We start from the raw sequence: 16,753 nt of genomic DNA, 5'->3' as shown, positions 1-16,753 counted from the left end.
ACTTCGAGCACATCTCCCTTCCGCTCCAGCTGGTGTCATGTCTTAGTAGGAGCTCGGAAAATAGTCTGACTGAAGACACACTACTATGTCATCTTATGTACCGCTGTGATCTGTTGCTTTTATTATGCCTTTCGTTCTGTACTGTGGATTGTGTGAAACCAATAGAAAATTTATTTTGAAAAAAAAGAATTTGTGCAAAAGGCAGTTATCTTGTTAGATTCTGTTTCTACTGGAATCAGTTATTTGAGTGAGCTCTAATTCATCTGCTAGGGAAGGAAGTCCCCCTATAAGATATCTGTCAATGAATATCTGACACCCAACTGCTGCAAGAAGACATAATGAAGAGAAATAGATACTGAGAGGAATAGTGAAGATAAACAATGAAGCATTTTTAATTGATTGTATTTAGAAAGTTTCTTACTTCAGTATGAGGAAGCTTATATTAGATTTTCATTTTCCCCTTTAATGAAGGCCTCATGAGACCCCCTATACCTCCTGGCCAGGGCCGGGCCAGGCTGGCCAGGTGCCCCAGGCAACTACAGCCGCACAGAGCAGGACTCTTCTGCCCAGACTGGGATAGGCAGCAGAGAAGGTACGTGCCTGGGGCCCCCCAAACTTTGAGCCCTAGGCATGTGCCTCTTTTGCCTACCCCTAGTTCCAGCCCTGCTCCTGGCCCCCTGCAGCTGCAGTGTCTGATTCCTCTGTAATTACACCCCTGGTCATATTTCTATATATATATATATATATATATATATATATATATATATATATATATATATATATATGGGGCCATGGAGATTTTGCGTTCAAGTTCTAAAAAAGGAATATAATGCTGCCTTTAATAGTATCCCCTTTTTAAATTAACTTGTTTTCTCCTAGGAGACACAGATTTAATGCATTCATTCTGTTAGGGCTTACACTGATATTCCTGCACTGTAGCTCTTCTCTTTCTCTCTAGTTCTTACAGCTCAGTAAGAAACTTCCCTCGGTACTTATTTAAGTTTTAAAGTAGAGAGTTCTTGTCTCAAAGAGCTCCTAATCCATTCACCTGGTGGCCAGAGGTTGTATCCAAAATGTAAATCCCTCTCTGCGGATTGGCTGAGGGGAGCAGGGGACGGGCTGCAGAATTAATTACAGGGTCAAACTTTTTTTTTTGGCTTTAGGGCACATGTTAAAAAAAGTCCTATGAGAGGGGACGGCAGAAAATACAAGGCAAGGAAGAAGCAGTGAGGGGAATATCTGGGATGAGATTTTACGGGAGCCCTGTTTGTATCTTTCTCTTTTGTAGTTCTTGCAAGTATTAAGAAATAATCTCCCATCCTGTGACAGCTTCCAAAGGCACGAGGAACTGAAAATATACAGCAGGATCCATAAACGTGTTAGGGCAAGAGTGACCCAGCTTCAGTTTCCAACATCCCAAAAAGCAAGTGGATTCATACCTTTGGATTATGCTCTTACAAACAAGGTAACGTTTGTGTTATTTCTTTTCATGCTGGATAATTGTTGAAATCACTCACCATGGTCAGCATGGTCAAAATTGGCTAAACTACCCAAATCAATGGGACATAAAGTGTCAGCTATAGTGTGAGTGCTATTGCAGGTGTGTTAGTGTATGTGGGACGGACAGCAGCATCTTTAATTCATACCAACGCTTTACATTATATATATATATATATATATCTATATATATATATATATATATATATATATATATATAAAAGTATATATATATATATATATATATATATATATATAGTATAACAAACAAAGGTTTTGGATCTAATGTCCCTAAACTTTCCATCTAATGGGACATTATTGCTTCAAGCAGGGACAGATATCAGTGTTGTCTTGATATGGGTTAATAACTGTAAAAATGTAAATTGGCTTCTTAATCTCCCTGGGATATGAACAGTACAAATATTCTTTTGTCACCCTATCACACCCTTCATTAGCAGTTGACAAATGCAAAGATCATGTATAACCTTTTGCACCTTCCATTTGCCAAAGTGATAATAGGTGTTATTTATTTATATAACATCAGCATATTGCGCTTTAATATAATATATGAGTAGCTAGACAGTGATGGATAGTGATGGATAGACCTGATATGCAAAGCTGGAGGGTGTTCCCAATCCTTCATTAAACACTAGCGCATCCAACTACCAAGAAGGGACATCAGTAGATTATGGGGGTTATTTATTAAAGTCTGCTTTTTTTCTGGTTCGACTTTTAAAGGGGAAAAACCCAATTTTTTCTTAGAAAAAAAAAAACCTAGAATTTTTCAAGATTTATTATATTATGCTGGTAAAACACCGAATAAAAAAGTACTCCAACTCAGACCTGCCGAGTTCATGTAGAAGTCAATGACAGATGTCCTGTTGACATTTTGAAGATATCCTGATCTACGTTGGGTTTCCTTCAATAATCTGACGTTTTCGTGGTTTCGGTGGTCAAATCTGAACGGTTTCATTGAGTCTTTTCCCACGTGAGAAATTCTTGCGAAAATGTATTGATAAATGGGGGGGGGAGTCAGTGCGGATTTGGACGGAGTAGTTTTCAGAAAATTGTGAGAACTTTTTGGATTTTGATAAAAAAAACATTGTTGCTCTTCCATCAAGTCAATGGTCAGGCAGCTCTGCCCAGGGTTGAGCATTTAAACACACTGCTCCTTCGTGCAGCCCTCCAGCATTTGTTGAATTACAACTCCCAGCACTCAAACCTACCCTTTACGCAGCGATATTCAGCCTAATGTGTGAGAATTTAATTTCTTAATAAGAACAAGGCATTTATTGCGCTCCAGATGAAGTAAAATATGATGGCCATTAATATGTTGCAAGTCATATTGTATTGGTTTGGCTTGTGCAGCAACAGGGCCTTCAGTGGAGTCGACATTCAGAATTAAGCCTGGTGCTATAATTAAAACGTTACTGTTAACTGTATGTTTTTATTGATACATGTAAAATATATCTATATCAGTGCTGTCCAACTTCTGTGGTATGGAGGGCCAGACTTTTTCTGGCCTACATGGTGGAGGGCCTATAATGGAAGCCAATGTTGACCACTCCCTGTTTTTAAACCACACCCACTTTAAACCACACCCATTTATCCACAAGATGATGTCCACATTAATTGTGGTAACACCAAAAAACCAAATGGTTGGTGCTCACTGCAGGGATATCACTTATCACTCATATGTGAAAAAAGTTGTCATATTACATACCTTTTAATCCATATGCCTAACCCTCCCATGTGGATAACACATAGTTACATAGTTACATAGTTAAATTGGGTTGAAAAAAGACAAAGTCCATCAAGTTCAACCCCTCCAAATGAAAACCCAGCATCCATACACACACCCCGCCCTACTTTCACATAAATGATATATATCCATATCTATACTAACTATAGAGTTTAGTATCACAATAGCCTTTGATATTATGCTTGTCCAAGAAATCATCCAAGCCATTCTTATAGTCATTAACTGAATCAGCATCACAACATCACCCGGCAGTGCATTCCACAACCTCAGTGTCCTGACTGTGAAGAACCCCCTACGTTGCTTCAAATGAAAGTTCTTTTCTTCTAGTCTAAAGGGGAGGCCTCTGGTACGGTGATCCACTTTATGGGTAAAAAGGTCCCCTGCCATTTGTCTATAATGTCCTCTAATGTACTTGTAAAGTGTAATCATGTCCCCTCGCAAGCGCCTTTTTTCCAGAGAAGACAACCCCAACCGTGACAGTCTCCCCTCATAATTTAAGTCTTCCCTCCCTCTAACCAGTTTAGTTGCACTTAGTCTCTGCACTCTCTCCATTTACTGTATATCCCTCTTAAGTCCAAAACTGCCCCCATACTCCAGATGAGGCCTCACCAGGGACCTATAAAGAGACATAATTATGTTTTCATCCCTTGAGTTAATGCCCTTTTTTATGCAAGACAGAACTTTATTTGCTTTAGTAGCCACAGAATGACACTGCCCAGAATTAGACAACGTGTTATCTACAAAGACTCCTAGATCCTTCTCATTTAAGGAAACTCCCAACACACTGCCATTTAGTGTATAACTTGCATTCAACACAGCACCCCCAGCACATTATGGGCCCCTAACAATATTTTTCAAATGCTAATAAACCCCCAGGATAAATACCAGACTTATGTTCCACAGGCAGAGCAGGGCACACACAGGGAGCATAGGGTAGGCATAATACACAAAAGCCATGAATATCCTATAAATGATATAGTTATAAACGGTGACTAGTGATGTCATCAGTTAAAACAGTGAGTAGTGATGTCATTTTTGTCACACGACTCACTAAAACTTGTGTATTATAATAAATAAAGTACCCCTCTGTTGGAAAATATGAGGATATTAGCAGTAACCTCCAAGTTCCATGACCTGTATTAAAGCACTCGGCCTTCGGCCTTGTGCTTGTATATGGTCATGGAACTCCTCGGTGACATAAAATCCTTATCTTTTACAATAGGCGGTACTTTATTCACTATATAAATGGTATTTAGTGGCACTTGACTTCTCACATGACTTTTGTTTTATAAAAATCATAATGAACCCCCTGTTTAAAATAAAAGGCATGGTGCCCCAAATTAGGATATAACTCCATATCCAGAATACCCCAGGTCCCAAGCATTGCTAATAATAGACCCCATACCTACATAATTACTGTTGATGCTCATATGATCTCACAGTGGGCGGGGAGTGAGTTAAATACATGACATCTAGATACTATGTCCATTGGAGAGTCATAAGGGGCGGAGCCATATGGCATGACCTCATTCATATCTGAGTAAAGGTGTATAAGGAGATGCACCATCTGAAATCTTACCCCTCAGGCATCAAAATAGGGAGATGCCGGATATCTTGATAATGTTATTATTAGGAGTATTTTGGCAGTAGTTAATCTTCAGTGAATCTCATTTGCCAGCAGAAACTCTGGTCAGGTTGAAATATATTAAGGGTAGGGACACACACCGGACGATTTGTTGCCAACGTTTTAAAAAAGTAAATTGCGGCGACAAGACAATCGTATTTTTTGAACAGACGATTCACAGCGACTATTGGCACAGAGCGATTTGTATCCCATTACTCTGTGTGGTACGTGCTCCACCCAAACCGGAAACGGTTTGTGCTTCCCGTTGTAACCTGGCGTCTTTACGTGCTTGCGTTCTTGCGTCATTGCGTTCGCATTGTAATTTGAATACAATTGCTGCTACTTATCTGTATGTGTGTGCGTGTCTAGGAGATTTCAGTGCTTTTCTAAGTACATGCTTTTTCTGATAAATCGCTCGGAAAAGGGTCTACAGGCGATTCACAAACGTGCTGTGGGCACAGGAGCTGGCGTCTTTCATTTGGTTTTGTTCAGAGACAAAACGAGCGATATGTCGCCGGGATTTGCTTTTTAAAAACGTTGGCGACAAATCGTCTAGTGTGTCCTTACCCTTAAAGGGAGCTGATAAAACAAATTGAGTCCATTGAGATGCCCCTTATCATTAGATGTTCAAAGGCTTCTAGAGAGGTTAGTATTTTTAGGGCAGAGACACACGGTCAGATTCGGGGAGATTAGTCACCCGGCGACAAATCTCCTCTTCTTTAGAGCGACTAATCTTCCTAAACTGCCTTCCCGCCGGCTAAAATGTAAATCGCTGGCGGAATGGCACTCGGAGCACTTTTTGTTCCAAAGTCACCCGAAGTTGCCTCACGAGGAAACACAGCACACCGATTGCCATCGCGCGATTTTTATTCTAGCCGGTGGGAAGGCAGTTCCGGGAGATTAGTCGCTGGATAGATGAGATTTGTCAATGGGCGACTAATCTTCCTGACCATGTGTCTCTGCCCTTAAAGTTAGGAAGGGAGCTCTAAACATATTGCCCTGTTTTTAAAGGAAGGATGAGGTGAATTCTGTGTGCACTGCCTGGCTGTACTCTGCACCCTGTGTCAGAACTAAAAATTCAGCATGCGGTGCACATTGTAGCTTTGGTGGGTGCAAGAAAGCCCTTTCCTTACTGCCTGCCATAGGGTAAGTGGTAAGTATAGTGCTGTATTGTGACCTGTGTCAACCAGAGCCTGGTAGGAGGTGAGAAAGGCAACCCCTACATCCATCTACTTGCCCATAAATACAGTGATTCCAAATGCATGCAGCAAGGAACTTTTGTCTCTAAATTGTTCAGAGCACAAAGCCCTGTGGACATTTTGCTATGTGCTGCAAAAACATGGAAATTGCACCAGTTTTTGCACCCTGTTCTGCATGTGATAATGAACCACAGCAGCTTACAAAGACTAAAGTTATGTATTGAAACATATGTGTATTTACCAACAACAGCAATGTGCAACAGGGCCCACACAGTTTGGCTAACGTTGTTGCTTCTTTTGAAGAGAATAGCCAGTACTACCTCTGTGGGGTTTCTTTAGTTTAGGGACTACCACAAACATTCTTGAACTTGAAGTCATCCATGGGAATCTGGTACATGTGTTCCCCAGAGCTGTCTCTGTGCCATGTGCAGGATGTTACTTGTCTTGCTTTGATGTGAATTGATGGAGCTGGAATTGCCCTTGAAGTCTGCTTTGTTTATCCCCAACTGAAATCGGTGTACAATACAATCATATTATTCACTCCATACCTCAGACAAAGTACAGGTTAATTGTCACACAAATTGCTATTGGATTAATTGTCCCCAAGAGCAAACCCCCCACCCATGCTGAGAATGGGAGCGAAGGAGCCTGAAGAGCTGCTGCTTCTATAAATAAAGAGAAGGGCTGCGTTTGGCAGCTGCACAATGACTTTGCTCTAAATGTGCTGGAATTGCCCTTTAGAATGAACCAGAACAAGCCTGTGAATAAGCCACAGTGGTATGGAGACATCAGAATGGAGTTTAACAAGCAAATTAACAGAATAGACCATTGGGTGACTAGAGGATTACGTTAAGAATTACGAAACAGAATTTAGGAAACAAAGCAAGTCAGGGACAAGGGTCACCTTTTCTGGAGAATTGTTTTTGTGAATTGTGAAAGCGAATTCCTAGGCAAGACGGCAAAATGTGTGACAAATCCACAAGCAACAAAGCAAAAGTAAGCTGTAGAACTTCAACATAATTAAAAAAAAAAAGTATAAAAATGTGATCCTCCATCAATGGCTTACCTATAAGTCCCAGCATCCACTTAGAGGTGAGGTTCTAATTATAGTGATTATAATGACAGGTTATCATTGAAAAACAGCAGGATTGGTAAATCACCATAAAAACATGTAATTTGTTGCATTTCTTCTCTGCCCTGGACATCATGTTGAGAAACCCTGTTACACTGTGCCGGTGTCATGTTTTGAGCATCCTTGTGGCAATGAAAGTTTAAGGGTTAAGCTGGCCATAGATGTAAAGGTCTTTAAAAGATCCAATCGTTATCGTGAGACCACGCTTATCTCGAAACGACGATTTGTCCATCAACTAAAAAGACCATTTCAGGTGATATTGCCAGGAAAACTGAGGGAGCTGCCTGTTTGGCCCTGCAAACATAGATAGATTGCACTGGGACCGATAACATTTTTTTAACCTGGCCGATCAATTTTCTGACAGATGGACGAAAAATCGTAAGATGCACGATCGTTCCATTCCCATTAACCTGGCGATAATTTGACGGATTGGTTGGATTGCACTGAAATTGAACGTTCACCACCGAAAAATCTTTAGTCTATGGGGACCTTTATATGGTTAGACATTGTGCAAATTTAAAGGTCCCACAATGAGACACCATATTATACTGTGCAAATGTAAAGGTTCCATATTTAAACACCTTATATGCAAGCCTAGTTGCCCTACATTGAGATACCCTGTTACACTGTACTGCATAAGCTTAAAGGAACATTAACACCAAAAATGAAATTGTATTAAAGGAATGACAATGTAATGTGCGGTTGCCCTGCACTAGTAAACTGGTGTGCTTGCTTTAGAAAGACTACAATAGATTATATAAACAAGCTACAGAGAAAAAGGAAAGCATTTTTTAAAATTTGGATTATTTGGATAATATTGAGTCTATGTGGCAGATTTACTAAAGGGCGAAGTGTCTAACGTTAGCGAAAATTGCCAGTGTGACGTCATTTTTTACTTCGCTAATTTACTAACCAGCGCTAGCGAAGGAGATAGACTCTAGCGGTAATTCGCTCCCTTACACCTGGCGAAGTTACGCTCTGTCGAATGGACGTAACTACGCTAATTCACTAAGAGGTAACGTTACTGAACGTTACCTCTTGAGCCAGACTTGCCTTCGCCACCTCAGACCAGGCGAAGTGCAATAGAGTAGATAGGACTTCCTCAAAAAATAGTCCCAAAAAACACTGGCGACTTTTCATTTTTCAGGGTGATAGGCTGCGAAAGAGCGTAATTTTTCTCTGGGGTACCCGGCTTCCCCCCTACATTTCCTAACATATGGCAAATAAACTATACACTGGGCTCATGTGTAGGGCAATATAACAACTTTATTTTCTTGTATTAAGGTTCCCTGGGCTTGTGTAGTGTAATGTATTGGCTGCAACATACACGGCCATTGAACTTTAACTTCCCGCCGGATGCAAATTAGGCAACGTTAGCGCAACTTCGCTTCGTTTGCCGCAATAACGCTAGCGCTACTTCGCCAGCCGAAGTGTTGCGATGTGACGCTAGCGCAAAGTTGGCGCTTAGTGAATCTGCCCCTATGTGAGACGGGCTTTTTGCAATTCGGAGCTCTCTGAATAGTGGGTTTCCGGATAAAGGATCCCATTCCTGTATTCCCATCCCAATCCTGTTTAAATCCCTAACTACAAACACCTTAGCAATGGGGAAGCGGGTACCATCATTCGCAAAAGCTACCAAAGTCAATATGGTCAATAAGGTTTGTGCACAGGCTTCTTATCTAAATATGGAATGAACACAAATTATTAAGAGATACCTTTTTGTACTATCCACAATTAAGGTCCCATGTTTAGACTTGTTGTTACACCGTACAAGCTTAAAGGGCTCAAGACCTAACAAGACATCTTGTTAGCCAATGTAACCCTAGAGTCCCATACGGAGATGCATTGTTATACCATGAAAAATTAAAGGTCCCATATATAGAGACATGGTTCATATATGCAAGATGAGGGTCCAGACGGAGACAACATGTTTGACCATCCCATGATGTTTTATTCTACTGTGCCAGCTGTTAAGGTCCATGCTGAGACACCTTGAGGACATCATGTTCACTAGTAATGGGTGAATAAATTCGGCAGGCACGAATTTGCGGCGAATTTCGGAGTAAGAGAATTCATTTGGCAATAATTTGCCAGAGAAAAATTTGTGTCAAAATTGTCACACGAATAAAAATTGTCACACGTCAAAATTATACGAACGTCCTTTGACTTTAATGCATTTGGACCAAATAGTCGCATGTATTAAATTTGTCGCTCATGTCAAAATTAACGTGCGTCAATTGACTTCGATGCGAATTTTCCGCCGTTTCAAATTTTTCAGCACAGATTTGCCCATCACTTATGTTGATATTTTGCACCAGCTGTATATTATTAAATGTCCCATGCTGAGATACTCAATAACACAGTGCAGGATTGGGGTTTCCGTGTGAAAACACAGTGCCAGGTCCCTTAACAGTTAATATAGAATAAAAGCAAACCTGACGAAGAGATTAGGAACAAGTACATCAGTTGTAGGCAGGTTACCCACCTTTATGCCTTGGGTTACACATTATTGTGTGAGGCACACCCACTCGGCACAGGTTTGCTTTGCTCAGCTAACAGATGTCTTGCTTTGGTGCCGGGGAGGAATCACTCAAGTATTTGTTTAGTAATCTCACTGTACAGCTGTCAAGGTGTAACTGGAAAAAAAATGATTATATATAGTATTATTTCATCTTTCATGAATGCAAAGTACATGGCTGGATTGATGTAAATCTCTCTGAAACAGGAATAATTGTTTGTCTACTAAATTCTGCAACACCTAGACAAATGTAGGCACAGTTATATGTACATTGCAATTCACAAGGGGCCCAGCCCAGCAATCTGATTGGATAATGTGCATGTGAGGTGCAAATGTATTGCAATGCATATTGAAATCATTGCTTATATAAATGGAGCTTAGCTCATCGTTGAATATCATCCTACAGTATATTGAACATCATCATTAGTCAAAATGACCAAGAACAGGACCTCCGTATTTAAAGGGAATTTAATTTTCACTATATATATATCAGTTGGAGCCTGTCAGGAGGACACTGTGAGTTGTAGATTAAAGCTGGAGGGTAGAGATGGGTGAATTTTTTGCCTTGTTTCGCCGCAGAAATGACGCCCATAGACTTTTATGGCTACTTGAGGGTTTCAGTTTGGATATATTGTATAAGTTTGGATATATTGTATCAGTTTGGATATCTTTGGATATCACTGAGACACAGTGATCAACACTACTCCCTTGCAGCGCTGGTGGTCTGAGTCCAGGTCTACCCACTTTCCATTTAGGTATTATACATATGTAGCACCTATTTGGCTGTATTTAGACAAATACCGACTAGTATGATAGAGCATTGGCTACATGCGACTTACACATCAGGGTCAGGGCCTTCGCCAAGTAGAAGCTATCCCTTTAAGATGTAGTATAACTACAACACACAGGCTACTGCATATAAAAATAGATTGATTGGTTGCCAGGAGGTTCTTTGGTGCAAATGAAGTAGATGGTTTATAGTAAAAAAATGCAAGTGACCACAGGTTTACTCACGCAGGAGTTGATGCAGGTGTAGCATATCACAGAGGAGGGAGGATAGCAGAAGATGATACAGTATAATGAAGACTGTCACTCCCATAAGGCATAGTAGTCAAGTGTACATCAATTCCCAGAAGACAGATATACTGTACCTCTGTGGGGATCGGGATTACCAGTGGAGTAGTTAGGGAGACAAAGTCTAAAGCCTAACACCCTATCCACTGAGTCCCTGCACTAAAGGCAAACAAGAAGCCTTTGGGAAGCTACTCCCTGCTACTATCCTTGATGGAGCACACAGCTGCTCATGCTACATAAAGCTGACTATCTCACTCTCCTAGAGAGACTATTAAAGTTCTGCCCTAATGATAGCTAACCTCGTTCACAGGGTTTCCTGGTCCCTGACTTAATCACCAAAGGTACAGGTCCCTTTAGGGTGAATGGCTTTACTGGGGCCTTGGTGATCCCAGGCTCAATGGGAAATACCTAGCAGCACAGATACCAGGAGCCAAAGAGGAAGAGGCCACTGCCTGCACAACGCTATATAGGAGTGTGGCAGGAAATGGTATTACACCCTTTGACCAATAACTAATGGTGTACTAAAATGAATGTTACAAGGCTTATGTCCAATAACAAAGGAGTAAGGGTAGGGATTTAACTCTATAAGAGCCTAACGGATCCTATGGGTCCCTACACATACAATAAAATACAAGTTAATATGCCTACTGTATGCTAGTTGTTGGAAGGGCCTGTCACATTGCTTTAATACAAGTGATGAAGAACATGTTGACTTCTGTGGGCTTATTACTTGCTCTAGTATGGTGTTAGTTGACACATTTCCCAGATCTCCTCTGTAATACATCCCCCCCCCCCAAATAGCACAGAAAATCCCAAAGTTTCCGGAATCTGCTCTTTACCATGATGAGAATGACATCCTTGTGTTGGCTTGCCTTCAGCTTTCCTTGTGTAGCGCTCAGGAAGGCTTGCACATGTGTGCACTTTGCTCTGTGTCTGCCACATGGCGTGTTTATCTGTAGTGGAACAGGCAGAAGCACTTTTCATTTATTCTTTTATTTATTATTCTGTATTTATATAGCGCTGACACATTTACAGTCATTCACATCAGTGCCTGTCCAAGTGAAGTTTACAAGCTGCATTCTCTATCACAGTCACACGCACATTAGGCATCATCAGCATATAATAACAGCAACGTAGCTAGTGCATCACGAGTCTGGGTGCAAAATTTGCACCAAGGTCTGTGTAATTATAAAAAAAGTCCAGCAGTATGAACTATTTTAGCAATTATTCATGTTGTACAGTGCTCAAAGTCTGTCTTTCTTCTGCAGTCCAGCCAATGTGAGCATCATGCATGTCGCAGTTAACCCAGAGTGCCAATGTCTGGCATGAACAATTTGCTTCCTTTATTTCTATCCTTCTCCAACTTATACCTCCAACCTTCACACTATGGGGCAAATTCACTAAAGGGGCGAATTTTCGCCATCGAAGGATCCGCGTCTCTGTAGCTGAACACTGGTGAAGTTTCGCTAGCATTAATTCGTCAGCGTGAGCATTTCATAGCGAACTTTCACTAACATTCATTTCTGCCTAGTGAAACTGCGTTAGTTCACTTACGCTTAGGTCAATTTGAATAGGGCTGGTACATATAGTTCTAATCTTTATTAGTGATGTTGTTGCACAGGGCCTGGCCTTAGGCCTTTTGGACCAATTGGGCCCAATAGGGCCCCGCACCTCTGGGGGCCCCGCACCACAGGGCAGCACAGATAATATTTCCCTCAGCACATGATGCTGCCTGGCCTGCCCCCAACTTTGAGAGTTCAGCCCATCCCCAAATCCATAGGTCCAGCCCACCCCCAACTCTGATAAGCCAGCCTATCCCCCAACTCCATAGGTCTAGCCTGCCCCCAACTCTCATAGGCCCAGCTTTCCTCCAACCTTGATAGGCCCTGCCTGCCCCCAATCCAACCAAGCCTGCTCCCAAACTGAATCGGCCCAGCCTGCCCCAAACTAATTGACCCAGTCCACTCTCCTATTTCCTCCCTCTCTCTCTTACCCTGTGTGCCCCTATTATGTGCCCCTATTTCATCCCTCTCACTCTCTTACCTTGTCTGCCCCTTTCCTTTCTATTTTGTGCCTGTATGCCCTTATTTTCCTAAATACTTGGTGTGTCAGTAGCCAGCAACACTTTGTCTAGGGGCCCCGCCAACATGGTCCCAATTGGGCCCCACATTTGATAGGATCAGCCCTGTTGGTGCAAATGCTTGAAGTGGCCACTTATTATTATAAATGTCCAAGGAAGTAAAATAAAGACAAAAGATATTCTCTATGCCCTAGACATGAGACCACCCTAAAACAAATGTGGCATGCCCTATGCCTTTAAATGGTTTTTAAAAAAAATGCACACAAAAATCTTTAAAAGTAAACTCTGATGAAAGAGGTAACGTTCTGTAAAATTAGCACTTTAGTGAATTTACAGAGTAACGATTGTTCGTCTGAGCAAAAATTTTGCCTAGTGATAGGGTGCAAAACTACGCTAGTGACTGTATTTTTCGCTAGCAAATTGTCCTCCAAGCCTGCTAGTAAATTGCCGATGTGACGGTGGATGGGATTTCTGGCAAAATTTTCCCTAGTGACGGCCACTTGCCCTTTAGTAAATCGGCTCCAATAAGTTGTCCTGATTTTTTGTGTTCGTTTTTGAAATAATTTCATAGCTATTATTCCAAAAATATTTGGTTTGCGACATAACACCTACATATCCAGTCTGCACATACTGTGTATCTGGAACTTTTTAGACAAATATTCTTCAAGTGTTCGTGCAGATAGAGTCACAAATCTGTTTGGGCTTTTGTGCTGGAGGCTTGAACTCAGGCACTGCTATAGAGGAAGCAAACCCTGTAGTTTCAAGGGGACCCATCCACGTAAAGGGCCCAGTGGGTGCTTAATTTATGAGCAATATGTTTCAAAATATATTGGTGAACTAGGCCAACTTTAAGAAATTCTAGGCCCCCCTAAATTGAGTTTGCTCTGGGGCTCAGAAAGGGCTACTTACACCACTGCTTGAACTGATTATAATGACTCATTTGCCTGTCTATATATATCCGTAAAGTAGGTTTCACCTACCAATTTATTGAAATAGGAATACCAAAATCATTAAAAGCAAACTATATTAGATATGAGAAAAACCTCATGTAACCAGTATTGTTGAGCAAGAAACAACTCTACATTTTCTAATTGTTGCATTGCAGATGCACTGAACTCATCATCATTTTTTATTTATTTGTTTACATGTGCTTACTGTAAATAGTACCAACACATTCATGCAACAATACAGTTGTTATTACTAATGGTTGTCATTATAGAGTCCAAACCACTATGGACATGAAAGCAAATGTTATGAACTATAAAAACAATCAATCAATCAATTGAATTTGACATTTATACCAATCGATTTATAATGGACTTTGATCAATTTAAACCATGAATTCTGATTAACATGTATACTGTTTTATGCGCTGGATGCACTGGGTGTTTAAAAGTGGGGCTGGTGATGTCTCCTCCTTTATCTCATTATATGTAGCACAATTAGAATATGACACAGTTATGGTAGATAAATTCCTGAAACATGGTTATTTTATATGCTCCTTTGAGGCCAAAGAGTGTGGCTCCATAACTTATTATTATTGTCTTATACTGAAGTTTGGAGTAATCACTGGAAGCCCCTTCCACCATACAAGGGTGGGTTACACCCCTGGCTAACCCTCCACCACTGAGCAGCACTGAATTTATAAAATCAAACAAGCACCCATGAGTCTTATGTCAATAATCTGTGCCATCTGAAAGTAGAAAAATTGAATATTGGGTGTAGCGATTTGCGTATAAATTCGGTAGGTATGGATTTGCAACAAATTTATTTGTTTTGCCACCTGCGAATTTGCGAAACTGCGGCAAAAATCCGCCGCAGCGAAAAAAAATTGGCGTGTGTCAAAATTGACGCACGTCAAAATTATTTGGGCAAAATAGTCGCCTGTATAAAAATTGTCACTCGCTTGTTTTCTTAAATTTTTCGCCGATCCGCAAAAACATAGATGATGCAAATGGCTTGAAAACACAAAGGGGCACATTTACTGAAGGGCGAAGTGATTACCGCTGACGAAAATTTGCCAGCGTGATGTCATTTCGGTACTTCACCGATTTACTAACAGGTGCAGGCGGAACTTCGCTAGCGAAAGAGACTGACGCTGTCGCTCGTTCGCACTCAATCAGCAGGCGAAGTTGCTCTCTGGCGAAGGGACGTAACTGCGCAAATTCACTAAGATGTGGATTTTACGGAACGTTATCTCTTGCGCCAGACTTGCCTTCGCCACCTCAGACCAGGCGAAGTAGACTGGACTTCCTCAAACTTTAGTTGTAAAGTTTTCTAAAGCCCAAAAAACCCTGGAGTCTTTTCCTTTTTTCAGGGTGATAGGCTGCAAAAGAGTGTACAATTTTTGTTGGGGTAAGCGGCTTACCCCCTACATTTCCTAACATATGGAACATAAACTATACACTGGACTCATGTGAAGGGCAATATAACAACTCTATTTTCTTTTATTAAAGTTCCCTGGGCTTGTGTAATGTAAAGTATTTGCTGCAACATATACGTCCATTCAACTTTAACTTCCCACTGTATGCAAATTAGCCAACGCTAGTGCAACTTCGCATGTTAGTAAATTTGCATTGTCTGAGCAAATTTTTACCTGGCAAAGTGTTGCGCTGCCTGCGAAGCCGTCACTGCCGAATTTTCGCTGCTTAGTAAATTTGTCCCATAGAGGGGTCTGTTCAACTTTTGACCAACAAATAAGATAGAAGAGGTTTCAACGTTGTAAACCCTTGTTGGACTACTTTCTCTGGATCCAGCTCTTCTCAAACTCTCATTCAGTGATCTATTGTTGCTAAGATTAATTAGTTTACCCTAATGCACGGAGTACCAAGTTTCACCTAATGTGTTTCATTGATAGTATTTATTGCCTTACACCCATCTATATTTAAATAATTGTCAAAGTGTCAAAGTGGGGGGCTTAGGCTGAATTATGGATGTTGCTCTTGTAAAACAATCTGGAGATGCTTTAGATCCAAGAGCAAGATAGGAATTGCACAAAACACTAATTTGACAGGAGACATTTTTATGAGGAAACGGGTCACGAGTTTTCTAGTAACTGCTAAGAGACTTGTATTTTTTTGCAGAGAAGGCAGATAAAAAAAGAGACTGAAGCAAACAATTTAGATGACAAGCATTATTAGATTTTGCAGTGGGAATGTCTAAATGTCCACAGCATTTAAACTTCTTTTTATAGAAAGTGCCTCTATTTAGCAACTCAGCTAATGTTTTATCATGGTTTAGCAGGAGACATTTTTGAGGCTCATTTTTCAGTGGAGATTTTAAATCCATAGTTTCACTTGGAATAATATTGTTACCATATTAGAGAAAGGATGTTTTCCCTATTTCTTTTCACCAGCCAGAAATAGCCTTGTTTGATGGCTCAGTAAAGTATAACCAGCTGTCTGCAAGGAAAGGCTGGCCCCTTAACCACTGAAGAACAGAAGGGTTATTAATAAATGCAAGTGCAAATGTGGCCATGCTGTGCTTATTGACACCATCCATTTAACAAACTTCCATATATTTGTCAATGTGTCCGCTAAGTCTGGTCTGATGAATCTTACAGAAGTGCTCCTATTGATTCTAGGTAACCTTGAAGTTACAACCACCCAGAACATGGGGGTAATTTTCAGCTTTCAAGAATGGGTGCAACAGATGGGTGCTCAACGAATCATATACTAACTCTCCAGAAATATGTAAAACACAGGGACAGGCTAAGGGTGAAGGCACACAGAGCTACAGAACTACTAGTAGCAGCTAATTTTTGTGGCTACAAAATACCCTGCCAAAAAAAACAAGAATTGCCTCTTCTAAAACACAAGTAGCATTGCAGCAAAGCCAATTATCACTATTGTCTGTGTTGTAGCCGTG

The 16,753-nt window shown here is 40.8% G+C and overlaps 1 protein-coding gene across 6 annotated transcripts in view; it reads left to right on the top strand.

The window, feature by feature from the left end:
- Positions 1 to 1,152: 1,152 nt before the first annotated feature.
- LOC108715880 (collagen alpha-1(VII) chain) overlaps positions 1,153 to 16,753 on the top strand; it is a 138,511-nt gene continuing 122,910 nt past the window's right edge. For 4 of the 6 annotated variants that reach the window (XM_018261402.2, XM_018261403.2, XM_018261399.2 and 1 more), the window contains exon 1: positions 1,154 to 1,465. The gene's annotated coding sequence lies outside the window, so the exon portion shown is untranslated. Of the gene's footprint in view, positions 1,466 to 16,753 lie in introns of all 6 variants that reach the window. The other 2 variants (XM_018261401.2, XM_018261404.2) reach the window with 1 other exon arrangement.

This window comes from Xenopus laevis, chromosome 4S (genome assembly GCF_017654675.1).
Source record: "Xenopus laevis strain J_2021 chromosome 4S, Xenopus_laevis_v10.1, whole genome shotgun sequence".
NCBI classification, from domain to species: Eukaryota; Metazoa; Chordata; class Amphibia; order Anura; family Pipidae; genus Xenopus; species Xenopus laevis.
Note: the sequence above shows the minus strand (reverse complement) of the source record. Positions and strands in the feature narration are given on the sequence as shown.